Genomic DNA, 27,078 nt, shown 5'->3' with positions numbered 1-27,078 from the left:
GGATTTCAGCAATACATTTCTTATATAGTCAGAGAACCCACCAAAGAGGAGCCCTCATTCTCCTGGAGGGCCTGTCATATTATAGTTAGTAAAGGAAAGAAGTTTTTTCCTTAATCATTTCCAGCAGGACCCAGGATTTAACCACACACAGCTGCCCCTGATCTCCAGTCAGAAGGATTCAGAGAGGCTAGCTTTTGTTTAGGTGAGAGTGAGAATATGCTTAAACGGAGTTTGGTGGAAGGAGCAGAAATCATTAGCAGAAGGTAAGGCAGGCAGTAATCTCCCTAGCCTGGGATTCATGAGGCTTAGTTAATTAGAGCTTTTAATTTTCATGGGAATCCAATGAAGCTAATCTTTGTCAGATCCAAGCAGTAGGGTGACTGGCCATTTTGGTTTGCCCCTGACTGTGGGGTTTCTGGGGATGTGGAACTTCCAGTGCTAAAATCCGGACGTTCCTTGACAAGCTAATTAGTGTTCCTCTTCCTTCATAGCCTCAACTTTTCTTCCTCTTTTCATTCTGTTGTGGCTGAATGCAGCTTTCTAACATGTTCCTTGTACACCAGATCTCTGCCAAATAATGGAGTCTCAGAACTGGAAGGTATCTTCAAGTGTCATGAAGTCAGCCTCTGCCTCCCAGCAGGTTTCACTCAGATTGTTTTCAGGTTGCCTTTTCCCAGTGGCAGCCTGGGCAGGGATGTCCACAGATAATGAACGCAGATAATGCTACTTCTATCATAATCCTTGCTGTTTACTATTTGAATTTCTTACGGCTTATCCAATTTCTTTTTTCTCTCAAAAGTTATGGGATTGGAAGAGAGGTGTGGCTGCCCAGGTTTTTGCAGGGGAATGTGAGGATGTCCTAGAATTTAGATTGCAGAGGGCTTAGTATTTAGCAGCCACCATGATTTGAGTGAAGTTACTGCTTCGCATTGGGACATTTAATTAAAAATTTCTGGGAACAGAGGCTTAAACTGAGAGTTCAGTGTTTAGGGGATTCCTCTGGATTGCTGTTAGAACTTTAAAGAGATTGACTTGAATTTTTAAATAAGAAAGTTGCTGATATTTCAAATACTGCTGGTTTTGCTTAGATTTGGTTGAATTTCAATATTTGGCTGGTTAATTCTCTAGATAGAGTTTCCTCATGTCTTTACTCAGATGTATGTATAAGTCTCAGTAGCTCAAGTTTCAAGAAGTGGAGTTCATTTTGTTCTGTAAATACACTGACTTTTTTTTTTTTTTTTTTTTTTTTTTTTTTTTTAGGTCTCATCTAGGGTAGACAGTCTGTTTAATCTCAGTTGGTCTAACTGCTATCAAGTTCTGGTCATCTTAGCTTGGGTAAATGATTGAGAACTGGTTCAGATACTCTATAGAGAACTCTATTTGTCATATTCTAGGTCCCAAACCTTGGCTCAGTAAGACTTCAATACACACACACACACACACACACACACACACACACACATGGATTTTGGTTGTTCTTATTGTTATATAAATTTTGTCCTAAAGCTGTAACCAGTACATGCTCACTATAGTAAAATTTGCAAATTATAGAAAAATAATAGGAAAAGAGAAAAATTACCCCAGTTCCACCTAGAGACAATGACTGATTTGAGGGATATTTCCTTCTACTCTTTATTTCTTATGCAGTTTTCCTTTCTTCACATAGTACATTTTTGCACCCTACTTTTAAAAATGTGAATTATAAGTATTTTTCCATTTTACCACACACTCTTTTTAATAACATTTGGATGATTGCCTAGCATTCCACATAGTGCAGTGCATTTCAGAAAGAACATAACTTGGTGGAGGAGACTACAACATACTCATAGAGTCAGCTTTGATTGTGTTCCCAAATGAGTAAGGCAGGGGTATAAAACCTTATGGATAACACGGTGTCCTCAGAGGGTGCGAGCAGATGTACCATATCTCAGCAGAGCTTCTCTTGCTCTGCACTGACCATGTGAGGCACATGGCTTCAGCTGGTACTCTCCATATTAGGTCTCCACAACACTTTTATCATCCGTTTGCATCCTTGGAAGACTATACGCTTTTGTTGAAAATAATTATTACAGCACTAAACTTTGCTGGAACCAAACTCAGCAAGAATAAGTGATGTACCTGCCTTGGAGGATGTGTCAGTTATCTGTTTATTACTTCACAGTTATAAATTTGCTCTTCATTGCCTACTCTGAGAAAGTGGATATGGGCCCTTTAAATATTTTTTCTTTGCCAGATGGTGCCATGTTAAACTTTGCCAATAGATAGTGCTTGAGAAACACTGCAGGAGGGAAGTATTTTGCTTCCTAGTCTGGCCTGCTCCCTAGACAGGCTCCTGGAGTGCATGGGGCTTCTGACCAGCACCTACTGTCATAGTAGCCAGCAATAACCAGTGGCCAGCACTTTACTCTTTCATCTCTTCTTGGGTGACTTTGTAGTAGAATGCCTCTAGTGAGACATCTCCCTGTGAACAGCTTTCCCAGCACCCTAAAGAATGGATTTCCAGCAAATTCCATAAAGCAGATTTTCAGCATATTTGGTGAGCATACACTGTAGCTATCTCTCTGCCATTCATTAGTCTAGTCTGTGCTCTTGCCAGTCAAGTCTGGATTTTTTTTAGCCCTGTCTGTGGAGAGGATGGGGTCATACCTTGGGTACTGAATCTCAGCCCTCGGGCAGGAGCTGCTCCCCATTTCCATATCCTTTAGAGTTCCTTTTACTCCTGAGTAGCCTATTCCTTTTTATGTCGATGTCCTGATATAATTAATAGTGATTTATATTAAATATTCCTGTTCAAATCACTATGTGTCTTTTTTCTCCTGATTAAACCCAGACTGATAAAGGGGAGGAAGCAGAGTAAGAGCCCAGGTGTCTCTGTCTTTACCTTTCTCGCATGATGGAAAGGCCATTTCCTGCATTAGTCTACTTCTTGACTCTTAGCCTTCCTGAGCCCCAGAGTCCTCATCTGTAAAATAGTGTTTATAATAATACCTGTCTCATAGGGTCTTTTTGAGGGTTAAAAGAGATTAATATATACAAATTACTTGAAACATTGCCTGGCGTATAGTAAGTATTTAATGTATGTTATTTGTCACTATAGTTTAATCTAGGTAAATCTGTCACTGAGTTTGATTGGAGGACTGCAAGTACAAACTCAGTTTTTTTTTTTTGTTTGTTTTTTGCTTTTTATGGCTGCGCCTGCAGCATATGGAGGTTCCCAGGCTACGGGTCAAATTAGGGCCACAGGTGCCGGCCTACACCACAGCCACAGCAACACCAGATCCAAACAACATCTGTGACCTATACCAAGCTCATGGCAACACGGGATCCTTAACCCACTGAGAGAGGCCAGGGATCAAACCTGCAACCTCATAGTTCCTAGTCGGATTCGTTCCACTGCACTGCAATGGGAACTCCCAAACTTCTTAACAAAGCATATACCACAGTTTACTTAACCATTCCCATGTGATAGACATTTAGTTGTTTTTACCATTTTGCTGTAATAATGCTATCATGAACTTCTTTGTGTATAAAACCCATTTACTCTTGGGTTTTCTTTGTTTCTTTCTTTGTTGCTTTCTTTCTTTCTTTCCTTTTTTTTTCGGTCTTTTTTTAAGGGCTATACCTGTGGCATATGGGGGTTCCCAGGCTAGGGGTCAAATCAGAGCTGTAGCTGCTGGCTTACACCACAGCCACAACAATGCCAGATCTGAGCTGTGCCTGCAACCGACACCACAGCTCACTGCAGTGCTGGATCCTTAACCACTGATCGAGGCCAGGGATAGAACCTGTGTCCTCATGGATACCAGTCAGATTTGTTTCCACTGAGCCACAATGGGAGCTCCCACAGTGTTCCTTCTTTATGAGGGGAGACAGACTGTCATTTATCCTTAGGGAAGTGTTTTATTAATAGGAGTTCTAGTCTGGCCCGTAAGGGAAGTAGAATTAGAAAGTATAGAATAGATCATGTTGAGGATCTCAGTGATTTTTGAGTTATCACCAACTTCTCAAGAACCTCTTTCTGACTGTGTTCCTTAGCATGGAGAAGAACTAAGATTTGCTTCTTGATGAAATACCAATACCTAATACACTGTAACTCATCTTGTCACAGTTCTTAAAATGTTTTTTGGTTCTTACTTAGGCATCTCGGAGGTGCCTGTTCTCAGTCAATCTAATTAAGCAATACTTATTAAAACTACAAATGGTTTAGAAATTTAAAAATTTGGGCATAGAATTTCAGGAATGACTTAATATTGTGTGACCTTGGGCAATTTATTTTAACCTTTGTAAGTCTTAGAACAATTTTTTTTTTGGCTTTTCTGAGATGCGGTTTCTTCACAAGTAAGATGGAGATAATGCTCATATTAATCCATTAATTATTTCATTTATTCAGCAATTATCTATTGAATTTCTTCTATGTGCCAGATACTCTTCTCAGTGCCTGGGGTGCAATGGTAAAAAATAAAATCCTCTGGAGTTCCTATTGTGCCTTAGCAGGTTAAGAACCCATCTAGTATCCATGAAGATGTGGGTTTGATCCCTGGCCTCACTCAGTGGGTTAAGGATCTGGTGTTTCCATGAGCTGCAGTTGTAGGTCACAGGTGTGGCTTAGATATGGCATTGCTGTGACTGTGGTGTAGGCTGGCAGCTGCAGCTCTGATTCAGTCCCTAGCCTGGGAACTTACATATGCTGCAGGTGTGGCCCTAAAAAGGAAAAAAATAATAAAATAAAATCCCCTGCCCTAAAGGACCTTACAATACAGTGGGGATAGTGGGAAGGAGGGGGACAAATAATAAATGATAAACATAATTTTTAAGTAAATTAAAGTGCATTAAAAGATGGTAAATGTAATTGAAAATATAGAGTTGGAAATGAAATGAAAAGGAGGCTCAAATGTGCTTAGAAGAAATGGCTTTTTTAAAGGATAGTTAATGTGGGTCTCACTGAGGTAACACTTGAGCAAAGACAGGCAGATAACCATGCAGCTATATGGGGAGAATCATTCTAGGTAGAGAGGAGAGCAAGTACAAAGGTTATAAGATGAGAGCATGTCAGACATGTTTGAGGAACAGCAAAGATACTGTTGCTGAAGAAGAGTGAGTGAGAGGGAAAAATGGTAGGAGGTGAAGTCAAAGAAGTAACAAGTTCCAGATCATGTTGCACCTTCTAGACTACAGTCAGAGCTTTTGTTTGTTTGCTTTGGTTTGGTTTGGTTTTTTTGTTTTTTGCTTTTTGGTCTTTTTAGGGCTGCACCCATGGCATATGGAGGTTCCTAGGCTAGGGTCAAATCAGAGCTGTAGCTGCGGGCCTACACCACAGCCACAGCAATGCCAGATCTGAGCCTCGTCTGCAACCTATACTACAGCTCATGACAATGCCTGATCCTTAACCCACTGAGCAAGGCCAGGGATCGAACCTATGTCCTTATGGATGCTAGTAAGATTCATTTCTGCTGAGCCATGACAGGAACTCCAGAACTTTGGTTTTTGCTCTGAGTGAAATGGAGAGTCACGGAGGGTATTGCAGAGAATGGACATGATTAGACTTAAATTTTACCAGAATCATTCTGAAATTTGAGTGAGAATAACTCTGAAGATCTATCTCCATTCTTTCCCCTTCCACATTAGGAGACAGCATGACAGCTGAAAATGTGGGGGTAGTGAGGAGGCCTGGAGAGCCAAGCAGAGGCAAGAGATGGGGTTGGGGAGGTACAGGCTGGTGGGCCAGCAGCTAAGAATATTGCAGAGAGAGGGTAGTGTGGGGGTGGTAGGCAAAAGAGATGGCCAGCATAGTGGAGGTGAGTTAATTACATTGAGCAAATTGATAAATTATTTGTGCACATAAATGAATATAGTGAGGATAATGGAAGCTAAGGTTCTCAGTGCTGGAAAAGGAATCAATGAACACAGAAAGGGGAAAGGCTAGAAGGCACTCTAAAGTGTTGGTTTCTCTCAGTCTCTCTCTCAGTTTAGATATATATATCTGTTTGTCCGTGAACACATAAATACATATCTCCTAGCTCTGTCAACTGAGAGGGCTTAGAAGCAGTGGCATTCTAGAAACATAGAGTATAATGAGCACCCAGATATTGGATTTTAAATACCATCCTGCACTAAAAGAAAACTAAGGGTCCTCAGAGAAATGGCCAATGGCTGCTTCCAAAATGGGGGCACGGCCTGAAATAACTTATATTGGAAAATAAGAAAATACTCAGTAAATGATGGGGACATTTCAGAAGGACACAGGGGCTCTCACTGGCTAAGTCAGGGGCAGTTTTTGCATTAAAAATGGTTAATAATGGATTACAACTCATTGAATAAATTGGGAATCCAGGAATCCATATATATATATATATATATATATGCAAGGGGAAAGCTTGTCCTTCTTGTAGAATGCCAGCTAATAAATGTAGCATGAATAATGCAGATGGAGAATTGCCATTTGGCAGCCTACATAGATGTGGTCGACTTTGGCTGAAACGGGCAATCAGCCAAGGCTGAAGGGTAAAGATTCCATGAGGAGCAGAATATTTTTATATAATCTAAGAATAGCTCTTGGTAAAATATTAAGGCATTGCAATGGAAAAAAATGGTGAATTTAAGTGGAGAAACCTAGCAGACATCAATATGACCAAGTTACCAAAGCTAACCATCACTCATGTTGTATGGATTGATGTTCTGTATCTTTTAATGTGATGCACTGAGAAGATCATGGCATTATTTCTGTGGAATTCTTGCCAAGAATGAATTTCCTGAGCATGATCGTAAGGAAACATTATACATTCCATGTTGGAGGTTGCTATGGTCTGAAATGTTTGTGTTCCTCCAAAATTCACATGCTGGAATACCAATACCCAATGTCACAGTGTTAGGATGTGGGACCTTTGGGAGATGCTTATGTCATAATGGTGGAATCCTCCTGGATGGGATTAGAGCCTTCTAAGAGAGGCTCCAGAGAGATTCCCTAGCCCACTTCTACCATATGAGAACACAGAGAGAAGGTGCGCACTCTGAACCATGAGAGAGCCTTTACCAAAATGTGACTGTGTTAGTGCCTGGACCTTGTATTTCCCAGCCTCCAGAACTATGAGAAATAAATGTTTGTTGTTTTTAAGCTACCTAGTCGGTAGGTATTTTGCTATAGCAGCCTGAATGGACTAAGACAGAGGTCATCTTCCAAAATGTAACAGATACTATGGAATGTCTAGTACATGAAAAATGGGGAAAGACTGAGGAATTGTTCTAGATCAAAGGATATAAAGAGGCATAATAGATAAGCAAATGTGTTCTTGAGAGGATCCTGGACTACAGAGGAAAAAGAGCAATCTTGAGATAATTAACGAAATTTGAATGAGACTGGATAGTAGTGTTATATCAATGTTGGTTTCCTTATTTAAAGAGGTGTATACTGGTTAGATAGGAGAGTGTTCTTGTTTTTTTGCAAATACTTGTTAGAGAACACTTTAAGGTGATAGGACTTACTCTAAAAAATTTCAGAATATATGATTTAAATTATTTCAAAATAGTGTTATTTCTAAAAGAAGGCTATTGGAGGTGAGAGATGATGATAATGGACCAGGGGGTGACAGTGGCATTGTGGGAGATGGTCGGATTGTAGATTTTATAATTTGAGCCTATTAGGTAGAACTAGTAGCCCTTCCTGATTTCATAGGTTATGAACGAAAAACAGTACAAGAATGACTCTGAGACTTTTGGCTTGAGTGTCTGAATTAATGAGTTACCACAAACTATGGGTTGGGCAGGGTTTTGAGGGGGAAGATCCAGAGTTCCACTTTGGATACGTTGAGTTTGATATATTCACAAGACTTCCTAATGAAGATGTCCTTACATTAGGATGTAATACCATTCCTAATATTAGATACAGAACCCGATGTTTAAGAAGAGATGTAAATTTGGGTGTTGGCAGCAAGCAGATAGTATTTAAAGTCAGTAGGGGATGAAATCACCAGGGGAGGGAATGTAGACTGAGTAGAAAAGAGGACATTCTCAGGAATGGTTGGCCAGGATTTTTCAACCTAGGTAAACTAACTGGAAAATGGCTCAAAAATATCCAGCTATAGTTGGTCCTCAGTGTTTGAGAGTTCCACATTCATAGATTCAATCTACTGTGACTTGAAAATATTTGAAAAAATGTTCTAGAAAGTTCCAAAAAGCAAAACTTGAATTTACTGCACACTGCTGACTATTTACATACCATTTACATTATTTTAGAACTATTTATGTAGCATTTACATTGTATTAAGTATTATATATATTCTAGAGAAAGCTTACAGGAGGATATGCATACGTTATAAGTAGAAACTATATCTTTTTTTTTTTTTTTTTTTTTTGTCTTTTTTGACATTTCTTGGGCTGCTCCCATGGCATATGGAGGTTTCCAGGCTAGGGATCCAATCAGAGCTGTAGCCACTGGCCTACACCAGACCCACAGCAACGCGGGATTCTAGCCACGTCTGTAACCTACATCACAGCTCATGGCAATGCCAGATCCTTAACCTGCTGAGCAAGGCCAGTGATCGAACCTGCAACCTCATGGTTCCTAGTCAGATTTGTTAACCACTGAGCCACAACGGGAACTCCAGAAACTATGCCATTTTATATAAGGGACTTAAGCATTTGTGGATTTTGGTATCCATGAGGGACTGCTATACCAGGGGACAGCTGTAGGTAAAAGTCCATGCCCCAAATCCCAATTTCCAACATTCTTTTTCCTCAAAGAGCTAAAAGCTTGACTCATGAAAATAGGATTAATAGCATTAAAAAACCCCACTAATATTGGAGTTCCCCTTGTGGCTTAGCAGGTTAAGAAGCTGACATAGTATCTCTGAGGATGTGGATTTGATCCCTGGACTCGACCACTGGGTTAAGGATCTGGCATTGCTGCAAGCTGCTGCATAGGTCACAGATGTGGCTCAGATCCCATGTTGCTGTGGCTGTGGCATAGGCTGGCAGCTGCAGCTCTGATTTGACTCCCTAGCCTGGGAACTTCCATATGCCACAGGTGCAGCTGTAAAAAGAAATTTTAAAAAACCAACAATAATATTATAATAAAAATAATACTGTAAACATTAACATTTACAATGAATTTACTCTGTGTCAGGCACAATGCGAAATACTTTTTTTGGATTATCACATTTAATCTTCACCTTAACTTATAAGAGAGATAATATTTTTTTTTATTTTTAATTTTTTTTGCTGCTCCTATGGCATGTGGATATTCCTGGGCCAGGGAATGAACCTACACCATTCCTATAACCAGAGCCCTGGCAGTGACAACACCAGATCCTTAACCTGCTGAGTCGCAAGGAAACTCCTTGTTTCTATTTTTCATATGAAGAAACTGCATCTTAAAGGATTTAGAGAATTTGTTCAAGACTTCACAGCTAGTCAACAATGAGGCTGAGGTTCATACCCTTGTGCTCTACCTGCACCACTTTTCATTTTAGTGGCTGCACTGTCCTCCCTAAAGTCCTCGACAAGGGCATAAAGCCTAAAATGGGCCTCTAGATCCCCTTTGACAGGCTAAAACAACCAAACTAAACCAGCATATTCACATACACAGTTTGAGAAAATTTGAGAATTTGAGAAAACTGGAATTTGCAAAAATGCCATTCCCCAGAATGACTGGCCTTCACTTCCTGGAGGTGCCACCCTTCACAGAGGGGCCTAGAACTCTTGATGTGATGGAGGGAGGTCTACAGGGCACAGTTTCCAAAGATTACATTCCAACGATAGACAGTGGAGAGAATATTCCTGATTCCAGAGAGAACTAAAATCTCCTGGGTTCCAAACACAGGCAACCCTGTGTTTTTAAAAGCTTTATCTTTCCTGAAATTCCCTTCTTTTGGCTTGCTGTTATTTGCCACTTTTACAAGCTACTGAACCACATCACTGGTGTGAACAGCTTCAAAGCTTACATATTTTTTCTTGTAATCAGTTTCGTCGATCTTGTAACTATAAAGAGTGAGATGGTAAATCCTGAGTTCCCATTCTGAGTCAGAATTTATGACAAGAACAACGTGCTTGTGCCCAAACAGAACCATGCATGTATGGTAATATGGCACTTGAAATTTATGTACTTCCTTTTATCCAAGGAACAGAAAGTGCTTCTATAAAATGGATTAAGAGCCAACTGTCTTCAGCAGACGGTGAGAACAGTTCAAAATAGGATTGCTGAGGGAATCATTTAATTTTTGCAAGGCCAGGGTTCATGCTAAACAACCATGTTTCCCGATGTTTTACGGAAGTGGTTCCAGGAGACCACTGTCATTTCAACCCCTGCTCAGCAGTGATGAATTTAACTGCATCCTTCCCCACCAGTTGTGTAACTGAAGACATTCCTTCGTCACTGCTGTTTAGTGCTGGTTGCCGCACAGGACTAGCTTGTCATATTCGCAGAGGAGATTACTAGCAGAATGGATTCCCGTCATTCCTTTCTACAGACTAGTTAGTTCTCCTTAGTAAGGGCAACTGTATGATTTTCTTTGCTAGTTTTAAAAACCAAGCTTGTAATCAAGGCCGCTGTAATTTACAATGCTACTATAAAATAAAATGCTTCCATATTTGCATCCTTCAAAATGGCCATGGTGCAATAGGTGTTTGTATCAGTTACCTAGTGTTGCAGCATGACAATTTACCCAAAATGGAATGCCTTTAAAAATATTTATCTTCCAGTTTCCATGGATCAGGAGTCCTGGTGTGGCTTGACTGGGCCTTCAGCTTCAGGGTCTCTCACAAAACTGCAGTCAAGGTGTTACCCAGGGCTGTGGTTATCTCAAGCCTTGATGAAAGGAGAATTACTTTCATTTATAAGATTTTTGGCAGAATTCAATACTTCATGGGCTGTTGGACTAAGGCAGTGTTCCTCACAAGCTCTTGGTCGAAGGTCTATCTTGGTCCCTTGACACTTGAGCATCTCACAGGTGAGAGGGTGAGGGGGGATGCCAGTGAGAGAGAGAGGGAGGGTGCCAACGGGAGGGAAGTCAGTTTTTTGTAGCCTAATCACAGAGGTGACATCCCATCACCTCTGTCTTATGCTATTAGTTCTATTAAGCCACCAATTCATGCTTGGGGTGGAAGATTACACAGGTTATTAAAACCTTGGGTGCAAGGATTGTTGTGAGACATTTTAGAAGGCTGCCTATGTCCTTCACATACCTCTTCTCACTTTATTCTCGTAATTATTCTCCAGTGCATTATTGGTCACTCCCCCATTTTATAGAAGAGGCAATGAGTTTTCAGACTCTTCTACTTGCCCCTAGTGAGGTTACATTCATCTTTAGTGATTCTTAGTGTTTGCTCACTTATGTGTTTATTTCATGAATTTGTACAATTACAGATATTAGTGTGCTACTGTGCTGGGTTCTGGTAAGTTTGTATTCTTGGTAGAATATAGGTGTATACAAGCATTCTAATAGTTCTTAAGTGTTACTTAAGGAGAGGAACAGTTCATAAAGTATATATATCATAGTGCCTCATATATTGGGCTATATCAGTAGTAGGTATTCATTCATAAGAGTTATTAATTAATCTATTTTAAAATTTTTCCAAATAAATGAGAGCACTCTTCTGATTTTTGAGTGTCTAGGACCCACTCACTTCCATTTCAGAGATGAAACACAGATGAATAGTGGTTATGATATTAACAGTGCCCCAGAAACTGAAATGGAGAATTTCATACCATTATAGCCCATTATTTATAGCCCAACCTCTGTGTACAAACTATATGGGAAAAGCTGACATGTAACTTGAGTTAGCTCCACATAAATGTGTGAGTACCCACCCTAAGGCTCATTGCTGTATTGCTGGTGAGAGAATGTAAAAAAGTAATTTTATAAATTGAAAAATGCCTATAAACATAAGAGAAGAATCTTTAAAATTGTTGGTGCCGCTGCTTCCCTGACTTAGGTAGCCTACAATGTGCCAAGCCCTGTCCAAATTGCTTCTTAGAACGTTACTCATTTAATTCTCCTCACAATTTCTCTGAAAAGCAAGGTCCAATGTGGCAGTCACTGGTGGTACCAAAGGGGTTTAGTTCTGTTTGCTGAGGATGGTTCTGGGCTTTTTTTTTTTTTTTCTTCACTGCCACACATGTAGTATATGGAAGTTCCTGGGGCTAGAGGTTGAATCAGAGCTGCAGATGCTGGCCTACACCTCAGCCACAGCAACACTGGATCTGAGCTGCATCTGTGACCTACACTGCATCTTGCAACAAGGCCAAATTTTTAACCCACTGAGCGAGGCCAGGGATCAAACTCGCATCTCCAAGGATGCCACGTCAGGTTCTTAACCCACTGAGCCATAATGGGAACTCACCTCTAAGTGAAACTTTTTTAAGTCTCGCATATTTATTACTGAGCCAACATACTATTGCAGAAACACTGCCACAAAGAGAAAAGTCATTTTCCCAGTAAAAACACATCTAGCTGTTCAGATACTACTGATGTTTTCAGAGTGATATGGTAAGACGCAAGTGACCTGACACAGCATAAATATCTGTGCCACCTCATGTGCAGGACTCCTTATACACCCAGCTTGGGTCATCTCCAGTGTCTTCTGTTGGAGTTGTACCTGATTTTATTACCAGTAAATTACTAGTAAACTTCCTAACTGACATAGAAAATCCTAGGGTTTATGGTAGTGAGATTATACCCTACACAGAAACAGATCTCTGCAATCATGTTTTTCCTTTTTAGAAAGATAGAATACCTTTAGACATAACAGAAGATACTCCGGGATTTGAGTCAGTGAGAAGAACTACAGGTGAAAGTATTTCTTGACTAGCAGAAAGGCAGGAGTTCTTCTGGGGCCCGTTATCTTGCAAACAAGATGTAGCCTAGAGACAGTGATGTGGTCGTATCCAATCTATGCAGTTACTCTGGGGCAAAAAAAGAGACAAGCCCAGTTTAATAAAACCCAACAGCAGACACCTAGAGAATCAATAAATGTTGGTTGATGCCCATAACGCAACGTGGAAGCCAATCTACTCCAACTGGAAGACCTTTTGCAGATAGTTATTTTTGAACAATCTAAGATGTGTTAAAGCAAAAATAGAAATGACTGGTAGCAGAAATCCTGACTTGCTGCCTTGAAATCATTAGTTCATTGTGGTTGACTGCACACTTTTTATGGTATGGTCAAGAGGTCCCCATGATTCAGTACCTTCTTTTCCTACCACCTGACTCTCTTAGGAAAAAAAAAAGACATTGCTAAAATATTCTGTAGAACCAGTACTCTAAGTAGCAGCCTCTATAGCAACAGAGCAGGTAGGAGGTAGCTGCTATAGTTTCTTTTACTTTTTTCCTCCAAATATCCAGATTTCTAAGTGTTAAAAAAACACAAACACCAAAAAACTCATTAGAATTTTGGATTAAAGACAGCTATCTGTCTCTCATTTTTGATATGCCAGCTGATAATTGGGCTATAGCTGAGTCTAAAAATAACATACAGTACATTAAAATAATATTCCTTGGCTACATTTCCAAAGTGGTATTCTGGGATTTCTGTGCATTAATCTTGTAACAATAACAGGATTTGCGCTTTTAACTCCCCTGGTGTAGCTTTGAAAATCTAGCCTAAAGCAGCTAATGTTGCAGTTTAAATCATACTCTCACTATCCTTAGGGAAATGTGGAGATTAAAAAAATGACAACCCAGCTGCTCAAATGACCTATACCAGGGAGAATAAGAGAAACAACGTATTTCCCCTCAGGAACTAGGCTGATCAGTATAAATATTTCTTGTAATAAAAGCTTTAAAATTTGTATCCCACCTCAGAGAACCCACCCTAGATATTTCCAGTGTGGACATACTAGGTTTCTCACAGGCGAGGGAGACAATCTGGTTGCTGAATAACTGGAATTGAACTGGGTTCATGTGTGGGAGCCTCTGTGTGTGTGTAGGTGTGTCTGTGTGTGTGTGTTTGTGTGTGTTGTGTGTGTGTGTGTAGGGAAGGAAGGCGAAAGAAGCTGTCATTATTGTATGTTTCTGGTAAACATTCTTTTATCCCTGCAGAAATTTGGGTGTATCCCAGAAATTAGGTGTTGTTAATCCTGTCAGCTAAAACAAATGCATATCCTAAACACAGCTCTAAATGGAATCTCTGACTGGCTCTAAATTGAATTGGCAGGAGTTTTTCAATGATATCATTAATTGCATTTTATTAATTGAGAAAAAAGAGCTTTTGTGTAGCTGTGGTTGTGATGGGCTAGATTTAATCAGTGTAGGTACCACTAACAGGCTGGCACTGCTTTTGGCCTTCGTTGCCTTTGAAATTCTAAAATGGAAAAGGAGGCCAACATGCTGAGCAATTATTTCAGAACAGATTGCCCGTTAACATTTCATAATATCACCGAAATACATCCTTTCTGGGACAGAGACTTGCTTTGGCTATGAACATCCAAGAGGTGGCAGCACCCCACACTTTGTTGTTGGTTGTATCCCTCCAGGCAGAGCTCACCGCAGAGGTCTCATCATTGCGTCACCTGAAAGCCAGTTTGCAGCGTGGGGGTGGGGGGAGTGATGAAAGAGCGATATAGCCTTTTGCATCTCAGTTCTTTGGGAGAGTTCAGGAAACAGCTGCATGGATCGTTTTAAATGGATTTGAAAAGGGTTTTTGTTTTTTTCTTTCTTTTTCCCCTGAAATCTTCAGCCCTGTGTGATATCTTTCTATGAAGACCACATGGGTACACTTATGGATTTCCTGGTTTGCTCTCTGAAGAAGGAAGAGTTTCAATTGTCAGGGATCCCCTGGGACCTCATTGTCAATTGCCTGTACTTGTCTTTATAAACACAGGAAGGTGGGATTAAGACAGCATCACTGACAATCATTTTTCAGAGCATGTGTTAGTGCAAGGCACTTAACACTGCATTGAGAATGTGACACTATCCTAACCTAGAACACTTCTTTTATTCCACAATCATTCTCCCAGCCCCTCCCTCATCTCATGCTAAAAATATTCCACAGAACAAATAGCTGTTGAGATAGCATGAAAGTCTGCATAAGTTAAGTACCAACATAGCCTGACATGCTAAGTGTCAAATGCCTGGGATGAAAAGCATCAGGTGATGTGGATAAGGGAGCATCAGGGCTGGTCTAGACTAGCCAATGACCAGGTATCTATAAAACCTGGCCCTCCGCATGTGTGTTAGTTTGAGGGCAAGAGCTGGGACACAGTAAGGGAACTTTGCTGGTGGGGTTATTGGCAGGATACAAGAGATAGAACTCTCATGGGAAACTAGTCTCCAGGAGGCCATGAGGAAGCTGAAGCTGGTCCAGCATAGCTCAACCACGGGTGTTCCTATCCCCACTCTCTCCATTGTAAGTTCTTGGCTTCTGTGTCTTCACAATTGCAGCTACCAACTTGGCCTAACTTTCAGCTGTGTGCGGCTTGTCAGTAGCTCGCTTATTTATTTATTTATTTATTTATTTATTCTTTTTGCCTTTGCTAGGGCCACTCCTGCGACATATGAAGGTTCCCAGGCTAGAGGTGTAATCGGAGCTGTAGCTACCGGCCTACGCCAGAGCCACAGCAACGCAGGATCTGAGCCACGTCTGCGACCTACACCACAGCTCACAGCAACGCTGAATCTTTAACCCACTGAGCAAGGCAAGGGATTGAACCCGCAACTCATGGTTCCTAGTTGGATTTGTTAACCACTGTGCCACGACAGAACTCCAGTAGTTCATTTCTCTAGCTTAGTCTCAACATTGGCACTCTGAAACCCTTTCCCATAGCTTTCCTACATGGTCTGTGCTCTCTGTATACATCTTTTCAGCTTCTGTTCCCACTTAATGACCATCTTCCCCATATTTCCCATTCAGTTTTCATAAAGAGAAGGGGAGAGAGGGGATAGAGAGAGAAGGGGGAGGGGGACAGGGAGAAAGAGTCTCATTGGTTCATTACATAATCACATGGTCCCTGTCTGGATTGAGCTTTGGAGGCCTGACTGCCTCCCAGAGGATGAGCTGGACCGTGATTGGCAGTCCTTGAATCTCCTTTATTAAAGACCTGCTCAGGTGCTCCCCAGCCTAGTAGAGAGTTGGCATGAGTTCCTTTCAGGAGGGCTGTGGATGTGAAAAGCACTGACTGACATTTTGCCCCTTTCTCCATACAAAAGAAGGAGCAGCAGTGTTCTCAGGCTCCATAATGCTGAGTGTCCTAGGGTCAGGGTACTGCTGCCCTTGTGGGTTGCTCAAACCTAGTAAAAGATGAATTTTTCATCTCTTTTCTTCTTTGCAGGAATTCAATCATGCAACTTGGGGAATGATCTTAAGGGTGGTATTTTACACTCATAATTCCACAGACTTGGAGAAAGGGGAATAGAACCTTCATTTGAACCATGATGTCATGCAATTTTGAATAGTGCAGATTTGTTAGGGCCAGGCTGGGGGAGGGTTTTGGTTGGATTAGATGCAAATCTCCTACTGTAATCAAGTTTTCCATAATGAGATCTGACTTTATATTTTAATCCAAAGACAGGGCTACTTCTAAATGCCGTTAACACATTCAACAATGAGTAACTTACCTGTTGCCCACTGAGTTGGCAGCAAAACTGGGTGTGACGGTCAAGCCATCTGGAGCAGGGGTGAGGGAAGCACACAGGATATGAAGGAAAGATAGCTGCTGCAGTTTCTTGGCTTTGGCCTTTGCCTTCCTCTAGTTGTTTTACTGTTACATTGAGGGCATGTAGCAAAATGAGGCAGGCCCCACAAGGGGCTTATTTGCTTTTGATTACTTCCATTTGAGCCACCAAGAACTTGTGGAGCTTTTTCTTTTTCTTTTTTTTTCCTTGAGGTCCTGAATGTCCCCTCCATCTCTTCCAATATTAGCCAGTCTTAGCCATAAGGTGTTGCCGGTGTATACTAACTGTGGATGTGAGGATAAAGCAGGGTGTGAATTATGGTTGATTTTTAGTGGTGATTTGAGTCCCTTCAGCACATCTATAGAGATTTCAGTACATGGTGAATTTGGTCACTAACTGCACTGCTTCATGGCATCACATATGTCATTATTTGAAGTTTGAGAAAAATTATTTGATTTTCCCTGATGTTGTTTGAGCTCACTAATTAGATTGTAACTTCCTTAAAAGAGAAGGGGCTTCTATACTCTTACTAAGCATCTCCTGCCGTGTCAGAGTTTTATATAAGGAGTGGGCATTCACTCTTGTTGAATTGTTTTGACTCAATCTCAATTTCGTGTTCAGCTCAGATTTCCTTTTTTCTTTTTTCTTTCTTTTTTTTTTTTTTTTTTTGTATTTTTGCCTTTTCTAGGGACACTCCCATGGCTTATGGAGGTTCCCAGGCTAGGGGTCTAATCAGAGCTGTAGCCACTGGCTTATGCCACAGCCACAGCAATGCGCAATGCAAGCCATGTCTGCAACCTACACCACAGCTCACTGCAATGCCGGATCCTTAACCCACTGAGCAAGGCCAGGGATTGAACCTGAAACCTCATAGTTCCTAGTCAGATTTGTTAACCACTGATCCATGATGGGAACTCCTCAGATTTCTTATTAGGTTCCAAGGAGTCCAGATTCTTTTCAGTTATCTCTTTGGAAATCTGAAAGTTTGGATTCATTTTTCCAGCTTCCACCTTCTCTTGATCACTTTGGGAAGACTAGTACCTTAGATACTGAGTGTTCCCTCACTCAGAGTGCTAGGCCTCAATGAGATTCAAAATGTCCAGGAGTCTTCAGCCTTTGACTTTTTACTTTTCTTCTTTAGTTAACCTCCTCTTTCACTGAACAATTCTCTCCTAGCAGGACAGGGGAAGTTAGGCTTTGGTAACGTTAGCTTCCAAAATTCAGGAAAGATTCTCCTTGTCAGAGTGACTCTAGGATCTAATTGGCAGACAGTCTGTCATCTCAGCGTGTGCTGCTGGGCTCACTGCAACTGGGGAAGAAGCCTGCACAATCCTGCACTGACTTTTAACTAAGTCTCTCATCCAAAAGTGACACACTTTACATCTGATCATATCTCATTGGCCAAAGTAAGTCACATGGCCATGCTTATCTTCAAGGAGATGGAGAAGTTAATTCCTTGTCCCTGCGAGAGAAAAGAACCAGAACTACTGGTGACCTTACACTTCTTCAGAGAGCTCGGAAGTTGCTGCCTTCCAGTTCATTATTTAGGGAAACATGGGACCCTTGAGAATAATAGAAACACTTTGTTTTTTAGGTTTCATTAGAATTAAAAATCAAAATAAACCCATAATAAAGGTGACATATCAATAAAATTTTTAATATATAAGTATCAAGGGTTTTTTGGGGGTCATATCAGTGATCAGAAGTAATCACTGCCATCCTTTCTGAATGCCATCTGTATAGAGATGGTTGATGGAAACAGTCCTTCATGTTTATAGTTACCATGTCTGTTCATATTTCTGATGCTTCTTATACCTCACAATCACTTGAAGGCCGAACAGCTCAAAGACTCCTCCACAGAGCAGAGTCACTTTGAACTCATGTACTGTGAGGATCCAACTCTTCATTCCTGCTCTGTGCCTGATTAGACTCTGTTGGTTGCAAAGCAAAACCCCAGGTTCTTCAAAAGCAGGCAGGGAACTCACCTACTCACTCAGTTATCCTACATTCCTCACTCACTCAATAACTACCCTCCCTCCAAAGAATTAATTCTAATCATAAGAACGAGAAGTTTATTCATGAATTTAGTGAGTTTGGTAATCAACTCTCTTTTAGTCCAAGTCAATGGACTTACTCCTATGACGTGCCAGGTAAGATCCAGCCATGGTGTGGTCAGAAAGAGCCTTTCCATTAGGGTCTGAAGATGTTGGTCCTGGTTCTGTCATGTTCTAGTCGTGTTACCTTGGAAAAGTCACTTTACCTATCTGAACCTTCATTGGCGAGATTAAGATAGTTTTATTTACCTTCTAGAATGGAGTTTCCAGTATATAAAATGTAAGTTATGTCTACCTCTCAGGGTTGTGGGGATTTAAATTATTTTGACAAAGACAATTTCTGGGAAATATATATGTATAAGTATGTATATCCCAAGCTGGAAACTTCTTCCCTCCTTTTTTGCTTGCTAATTAAGAGTCATAAATAAAATGCTGACGAGCTGCAGTCTGCCGTCTGTGCTGTAGCTGGAGGGCTGTTTTGACTTTGCCTGACAAATGGCTAACCAGCCGCTCCCACCATGCCCAACTCAAGTGTTCAGCACTGAGAAATCCAGCTACTGCCAACAGCATCTTATAAACTTGTCACTGTTTACTTACTTGGTGACAGTGTTTTTGTTCACTGATTATCCCTGAGATTTCACCCATCAGGGTGTGTCTGTTTCCTTTAAAATGTCCAAATGCCATTTAAACACAATCATTTCCCAAACCACATGAAAATAGTGATGGTCCCTAAATGAGACTCGATGCCGTTGCAGTTCATCCCCATTGCAATACAGTTGGGGTGGAATGTTGTCTTTGCAAAGCGGTAGCTGGATATGCTTGGACTTTATTAAATGGACAGAAACTTCAGAGCTGTGTCAGTACACTACTAGCCAGGATTTCCAGGTGACCAGTTGAATAATGTGCCAGAGGCAGCTTCTACCAGCTTGGGAGAACTGATTGCTAAATTTTGAGGAATTTTGCAAGGTGGTCAATGTTATGTTGGTAGATTGAAATTAGCCATGGTGGGAATGTTTACACCATGATAATTGGCAAACGCTACAAAATCAGACTTTTTCTGCCAGAGAGCTGGTTGCTAAACATTTACCAGCACACTATATACAGTATAACCAAGTTTTTGTGCACTTGGGTCAAACCCAGATGTAACGAGGATGGGAGAAAGGTCATTGCATATCAGAAGTATAAGTGAAACGATGGTGCTGAATTAATGGAGAAAAGGATCTAACTTTTTTTTTTTTTTTGTCTTTTGTTGTTGTTGTTGTTGCTATTTCTTGGGCCGCTCCCACAGCATATGGAGGTTCCCAGGCTAGGGGTGAATCGGAGCTGTAGCCACCGGCCTATGCCAGAGCCACAGCAATGCGGGATCCCAGCCACGTCTGCAACCTACACCACAGCTCACGGCAACGCCGGATCGTTAACCCACTGAGCAAAGGCAGGGACCGAACCCGCAACCTCATGGTTCCTAGTCGGATTCGTTAACCACTGCGCCACGACGGGAAGTCCCGAAAAGGATCTAACTTTCATTGAGATTGTTTTGCATGGCAGGGTTTGCTGTAATCTAGATTGGGATTAATGTGGTGGGTCTACAAAAAAATGTGTTCATATGAAGGCTTGAGAGACTCCCAGAGCCTGACTCAAACCTGGTCATGAGAGATGAGGAACAGTATGAGGTATTGCATTATGTTTTTCCCTCAGATTGTTATCCAGGCCCAGGCTGAGACTGGTGGAGACTGGGTTTGGGAAAGGTATTAAGTAAAACTGAAAAGGGTGCTTCAGCAAGGCAGCATGTTTGGATTCGGCATCTAGGACCTCAGCTGGAACAGTGTGGGGCAGCAAAGATGTAGCTGACCCCATGGAGCTCAGAGAGATGGACTCACTTGTGAGCACATTTTCAAGAGTACTTTGCAGAGGGCCATAGTGCTGTATGAGTAGAGAGGGAGAAGGGCCTGTAGAATTTATTTTTGTCACCCCATATATACCTTAGCTGAAAAGGCAAGGGGGAAACCAGTGGCACATATATTTTCTCAATGTGTTCTCACTACAACCGTATGAGAAAGGCACGATATATACATACATCATAAGTATTTACATCATAAATATACGATATCCATCTTTTTTTTTTTTTTTTTTTTGGCTTTTTGCCTTTTCTAGGGCCACTCCCGTGGCATATGGAGGTTCCCAGGCTAGGGGTCTAATCGGAGCGGTAGCTGCTGGCCTACGCCAGAGCCACAGCCACGCAGGATCTGAGCCACATCTGCAACCTACACCACACCTCACGGCAACGCCAGATCCTCAACCTACTGAGCAAGGCCAGGGATCGAACCCGCAATCTCATGGTTCCTAGTGGATTCGTTAACCATTGAGCCACGATGGGAACTCCATGATATCATCTTATAGATGAAGAAACTAAGAATCAGAAAGCTTCAGCAACTTGCCAGATATTATGCAGAAAGTAAGTGGAAGAGATGAGATTCAAACTTGGTCTTGTCTGATTTCAAACACCCCTGGGGCCTCTGTGACCTCCCTTTACAACCTTTTTCTCTACATATGCTTCAGTCCTTTCTTCTTCATGGTCATGGGAAAGAATTGTCTCTCCTCTCGCTAAGGCCAACCTTTTCACTTGTGTTCACTAAGTCTGTATCTTCCCAATTCCTGCTCCAGAGTCTTTATAAAGCACCCCTCGCTCTGTTGGGCATCTTTGATCTGTTCCTTGCCACAAACTTCTTTCCGTCTCCAGCCTGAAATGAGTGTCTGTGTGGTGCCTTTCTCAGTCTTCTCTTCCTTAGCTTTCAGCCACATTGAACACAGTTCAGATTCTTCTTTATGCTTGAAACTCTCCACTCCCAGCATCCATGACTCGTTTGTTTTTCTCTTCCCTCTCTGGTTATTCCCCTGGCTGCTTCTGGCTCTTCTTCCTTATTCTAATCCTTGAACTGTAGGCATTACTCCAAGAGTCTGGTATTGGTTCCCTTCCTCTTCCGGTCTTTCCCCTTTGAGATTCCCTTTGACCTCAGCTCACTATGCAGACAATCCCAAATCAATAATCCACAGGTCTGATTGGAAAATGAATATGGAAATAACTTAACTGGGCCTCTAGGGTCAAAAGCAGTCTCTGGCATAGAGTAGCACTCAATAAACAACGGATTTCAGTGAAGAGAACGTTGTGGACAGAGCTTGAGCATATGAATATTGATTTATTTGAACTCATCAAAGTCAGGAACTGTGCCTTTCCCCCATTTTTGATTTCCTGATCCAGCATAATACATAATAGCTGTTCAATAAATGTTTGTTAAATGAATGAATGTGTTCAAGCTTGCTGATAACTTTGTGCAGAATTGTGGCAGTCTTTATATAGGAATTTAGACTTTTTGCTATGTGCAGTGGGCTTGGAGCCAAACAAGGTTTTTGTCATTTAAGTAACTCAATTGTAGCTTAGCTCCAGGATGACTCATCTGGCTGCAGTCAGTGTTGAAACCTTGCACCATCTTCCTCCCTTGCCCTTGCTATTCTGTCTCTAATCAGTGGTTCAGTCCTGTTGATTTTACTTCAGATATGGCTATGGTTTGTATCTGTGTTTTTGTTTCTATTCTCATGGCCACCTCCCAAGGTTAGTCCTGATTGCCTCTTGCCTGGACTTCAGTGCTGGTCACTCCCACTCCAATCATTGTTCTGTATGCCACAGGCTTTGGCTGTTCTACTAATGGCTGGCTCTGTGTTTGAAAAAAAGAAAAAAGAACAAAGCTGAATTGGTTCTGGGAAAGCAAGGATAAAGAGAGCTAATACAACTCTCCATTTTCTGCCTGTAACCCTGTAGGCTCTTTAAATCTGCTTGATTTGCCTGAGTGGGTTTATCCCCTAATTACTTCTTATAACAAAGACTAGGATCCCATTCCCACAATAAAGCCAAGTTGTAGGAGCAAGAGAGTGGACCATTGGAAAGTTGTGCTTGACTATGATGTTGAGGAGAACAAAGAAAGCACCTACAATCCAGCTGGGTAGACAAGCCCTAAATACATGCAATGTATTAGGAAGAACAATCCTTTAGGAAAGGGAGAGCAAGGGAAGGGAAAAAGTCAAGGATAGGGAGAAAGTCTTTGAGATAATATTTCTAGATAAAGAGAAGAAAAAAAAAAGAGGTAGAGAAGACAAGAGCTGAGCTTCTGCCATTTCTTCATAGCTAATTTTGGGTAAATAGGCCCTTTCTTAAAATGCTTTCTTAGAACTTTGTGGGTCCAGAATTTATCCTATCAAAACAGGGAGTTAATGACTTTGTATGTCCTATCTGGGGAGTTCTACATTTAAAAAATTTAGGTCAGGAGTTCTCTTATGGCATAGCAAGTTAAGGATCTGGTGTTGTCACTGCAGTGGCTTGGGTCACTGCTGTGGTACAGGTTTGATCCCTGGCCTGGGAACTTCCACATGCCAAGGATAAGGCCAAAATTAAAAACAAAAATAAAAAATAAAAATATTGTATCAGTATTATGTAAAGTGTGACTTGCCTTCTGTAAGGAGTTAAGTACAAACATGACAGTAAGTATTTAAAAACTTTTTAAGAATTGTACATTGCCACTGTTATGGGCTAGAGGTGGTTGGTACCAGCTAGAGAGAGCTGACTGTGGACATTTCTTTCCATCTCTGTGCCTCAGTGACTTCAGCTTGGTAGCTTGAAATCAGTCATGGATGAAGGTATTTTTATCTTGCAGATAGGCAAATGCTATAAAACAGGACTCCTCCCACCCCACCACCCTGAGTGCCGAACATTTACCAGTACACCACTGCCTGGCTGCCATATCCATACACCTGTTGTTAAATTTGCATGGTGTGGCTGCTGCTGCCTACTCCATGTTCACAGTAAGATCATGCATGTATCTGTCAGCAAAGGAATGAGGGAAAACTGGTTCTTCACCATAGGAAGTTTGAAGTGCACTGCCTTATGTCATCTTTGCCTTGTTTGAGCATTCCAGCAGAGGTCTTCGTGATAACCAAATGGAATAGTCCACAGGCTTAGAAACTTGCTACTCCAAGTTTCTAGCCTCTAACACAGGGTAGTGTGGGAATGGCAGATCCAGCCAGGACAGGGAAGTTCTGTGTGAAACGGATAAAAGTTTGTGTATTAGTTTACTAGGCTGCTATAACATAATACCATCGACTGGATGGCTTAAACAACAGAAATGTATTCTCTCACAATTCTGGAGGCTATAAGTCCAAGACCAACGTGTTGGTAGGTTTGGTTTCTCCTGAGGACTCTCTCCTTGGCTTGCAGATCACTGTCTTCTTGCCATGTGCCCACATGGTCTTTGCGCTTGAGTCTCTCTGGTGTCTCTTTTTCTTGTAAGGACATTGGGAAGGGCTCACCCTTATGACTTTGTTTAATCTGAATTACCTCTTTTGAGGCTCTATCTCTAAATATTGTGTCCCCATGGGGATTAGGGCTTCATCTCATGAATTTCAGGGGACACAATTCAGTCTATAACAGTGTGTCAGTGTTGACTCTCTGGGCTCATGCTGCATTTCATTCAAGCATTGTATAATGACACAGGACTGTGGTGACCTTATACCCAGGACAAGGATGCCTTCTCACTTCTCCTGGATGCCCCTTCCACTTTCCAGCAATCTCCAGGCTCAGCAAGTGCTACCTACCCCTCTGTCAGTTCCTAGCTCAAGTCCCATCTCTCCAATCTAGTCTTCTTTGATGACTCCTGACTCCTGCTTGGAGAGAAGACTTCCGCACCTGACTCAGCCTCACCCTCTTGCTCTGTATTGTTAAGTTAGTAATGAATCTCATCAAGCTTTGCAATACCTTTCCTGATATCATCTCAGTGTATACATTGTGTGTATTTATGACTTGTTTACCCAGCTGGATTGTAGATATCTTGAGAAATATGCATCTTACTCTTCTTGACACCCAGCCTCCTCCATTTAGTGATTAGTTAGCTGTATGCCTTTTATAGAGTAAGAAGTCAATAAATATCACAGAGTTGATGTACTTTTTTCTAAAATTGTTAAGGCCATTATATGCTCAGACATTATGTGAAATCAAACTCATAGCAGTAATTACTGAGGTTTTTTTCCCCTTTATTGTGGATATCAAGCTAGAATTTTGGTAAATGCTCCTGGAATGTCATTTGTAGATGCCATTGTCCCAGTGAGTTCTTATGACTTTCCACTTTTACTCTGGTATAAAAGAGACCTGGATTTGAGTTCTGATTTTGCAGTTACCACTGTCTTGCCTTGAGTAAGTTGTCTGAATTCTCTAAGGCTCAGTTTCTTCATCTGTAAAATAGGAGTAATAATTGTACCTTATTTCACAGAGTGATGACAAGGAGTAAAATAGAAATAGCACTAAGGAAGTAGTAGATGTTCATCATTAATATTACTCTGGCCCAGAGAGATTTAAAAAAAAAAAAAGTAGAAACATTAACCGTAGATTCCAGTCTCCACTCTGAACCAGGAATAACTTGAAAAGAAAAAACACTTGCACACCATCAGAGGATCATCCATGCAAATAGCCCATTTATTGCTTGATGCCAAGTACTTCTGAATTAAGAATATTTCAAAGAAATCAGAAGTAACACTTTCCAATCTATGATGAGTTGATTTTTAAACAATATTTGGCCTCACTTTGTTATCAACCCATTCCCATGTCCCACTTCCCTTTGTAAAGCATAAAACATTTTACTTATAAATCACTATGCGTACCGAGTTTTGTTATTTTATTCTGCCAGTCAGGTTGCATAGGAAGTATATCATTAACTGGAGATAAGTCAGCATGACATTTGTCCTGAAGTTAAGGATAAAACAAAGTTAAACTATATTCAGTGTTTTCTCAGAGATGCTCAAGAAAAACAACTTTAAAGGAAAAAGGGATGTATGCAGAGACCCAAACCCCATCGCTCCAACAGTCTCACTAAAACCTCTCAGTGCTCCAGAGAAGCTCGGGTAGGAACACTCCCATAGGGAGAGCAGGAGGGTGGTGAGTGGGAAGTCAGCACAATCCTGTGCTTCTCTAGGGCAACTGGTGCAAAGCAGAGGCCTCCAAAAAGGCTCAAAGTGGCTTGTCAGCTTTTCTGCATGTTCTAACAATTAGACATACATCCCAAAAGGTATACTGCAATATTAAAGTTCATTTATATACGCTGTAAAGTTTCCCCTGTGTGTCCTACAGGCACATGTGTGACTGGAGAGTGCCTATGGGTTGATTCCTTTGTGAATTACATGGAGCTGACACAGCTGAAACCCACTATGACCCAGATGAGAACAGAAGCTTGTGCTGGAAGAGTGGCTGTGTCCCTATGTGTAAGTAAGTAATATTCATCCCCATTGAGCAGAGTGGTGCAAAATTATTAAGGCTGCATCCTAAAGAAATTTCTAATGCAGTGTGTAATGAAAGTGCCAGGTACGATGAGTTATTAGGTGCTGCCCTGCTGTTTTGAAGTGCCAGGTATTTCTCTACCTGTTATCCAAGCAGCCAAGTCTTGTGGGGGAAGGCAGTTCCAGCCTGAAGAAAGCATCAGCAGTTATTTGTGCTGAGAGGATCATAAAGTGAGTGACGACGATGAAGCTGGAAGTGCCTGCGGAAATGGTGGGATGTCTGGGGTGGAGGAGGACTGGGAGGCGAAGGGGAGCATGGTGAAGGTGTTCAGGGGAAGTAATGTCATCGCCCAAAGCATCTGGCTCTGTGGATTTGAAAATTGTTCTCAGGGCAGCTCTTATTATTGGGAATTCAGATAGGATCATTGCAGAAAGGAATATGGTTTTGATTATTTCTGTAGTCATTCTAGAAATGCAAAGTCAATATTAGGCACTTATTTACATTTATTATTTATTTTGGACCTAGTAGAATTTTGCATCTCTCTGACCTCTATAATGCTTATCTCAGCCTGCTTCTTGGAGTCTCGCTGACTTCCACTCTTCCCTCAGTCATGTCCAGTCATTATCAAATGGCTCTAGGCAAATTCATCTTTCTTAGCCTCCATTTCCTTGGGTTCTACCTTTGTTGTGTCCTTCACAGCCTGTCCTGTTTTCTCTTTGCCCCTCTCCTTGCCTGTACTCTGCCTTGTGTAGGCTCTTTAGCTCTTACCTGGACCTCTCTGGTTTCCCTCCTCCCATCTATTTCTCTTTGACCTGCCTACCCAGAGCATGGCAGGAGGGCAGCTAACACCATTTACTAGGTGCTTTTTCTGTGCCAAGCCCTGGGGTGTATGTTACATGATATTTCTAGTATTTCAGTAACCCTGAAACAGTGGTATTACTTCCATTGTACATCTTGGGAGGCTCCAGAAAGATCATAACATGCTCATACCAGCTAGAATGATAACCTAAAGCTGGTGGACACCACAGTTCATGCAATTCCCTATTCATGTTGCTTACTCTGCTCAGAAGTCTTCAGTGGCTCCCATTGCCTAATTTTTAGATCAAGTCCA

At 41.4% G+C, this 27,078-nt stretch overlaps 1 protein-coding gene across 4 annotated transcripts in view; it reads left to right on the top strand.

Moving 5' to 3' along the window:
- The window catches only part of JADE1 (jade family PHD finger 1), a 355,916-nt gene continuing 331,140 nt past the window's right edge, over positions 2,303-27,078 (top strand). For 3 of the 4 annotated variants that reach the window (XM_021100683.1, XM_021100680.1, XM_021100690.1), the window contains exon 1: positions 25,821-25,951. The gene's annotated coding sequence lies outside the window, so the exon portion shown is untranslated. Of the gene's footprint in view, positions 2,537-25,820; positions 25,952-27,078 lie in introns of those variants that run through there. The other variant, XM_021100682.1, reaches the window with a different exon arrangement.

Source organism: Sus scrofa, chromosome 8 (genome assembly GCF_000003025.6).
Source record: "Sus scrofa isolate TJ Tabasco breed Duroc chromosome 8, Sscrofa11.1, whole genome shotgun sequence".
NCBI classification, from domain to species: Eukaryota; Metazoa; Chordata; class Mammalia; order Artiodactyla; family Suidae; genus Sus; species Sus scrofa.
Note: the sequence above shows the minus strand (reverse complement) of the source record. Positions and strands in the feature narration are given on the sequence as shown.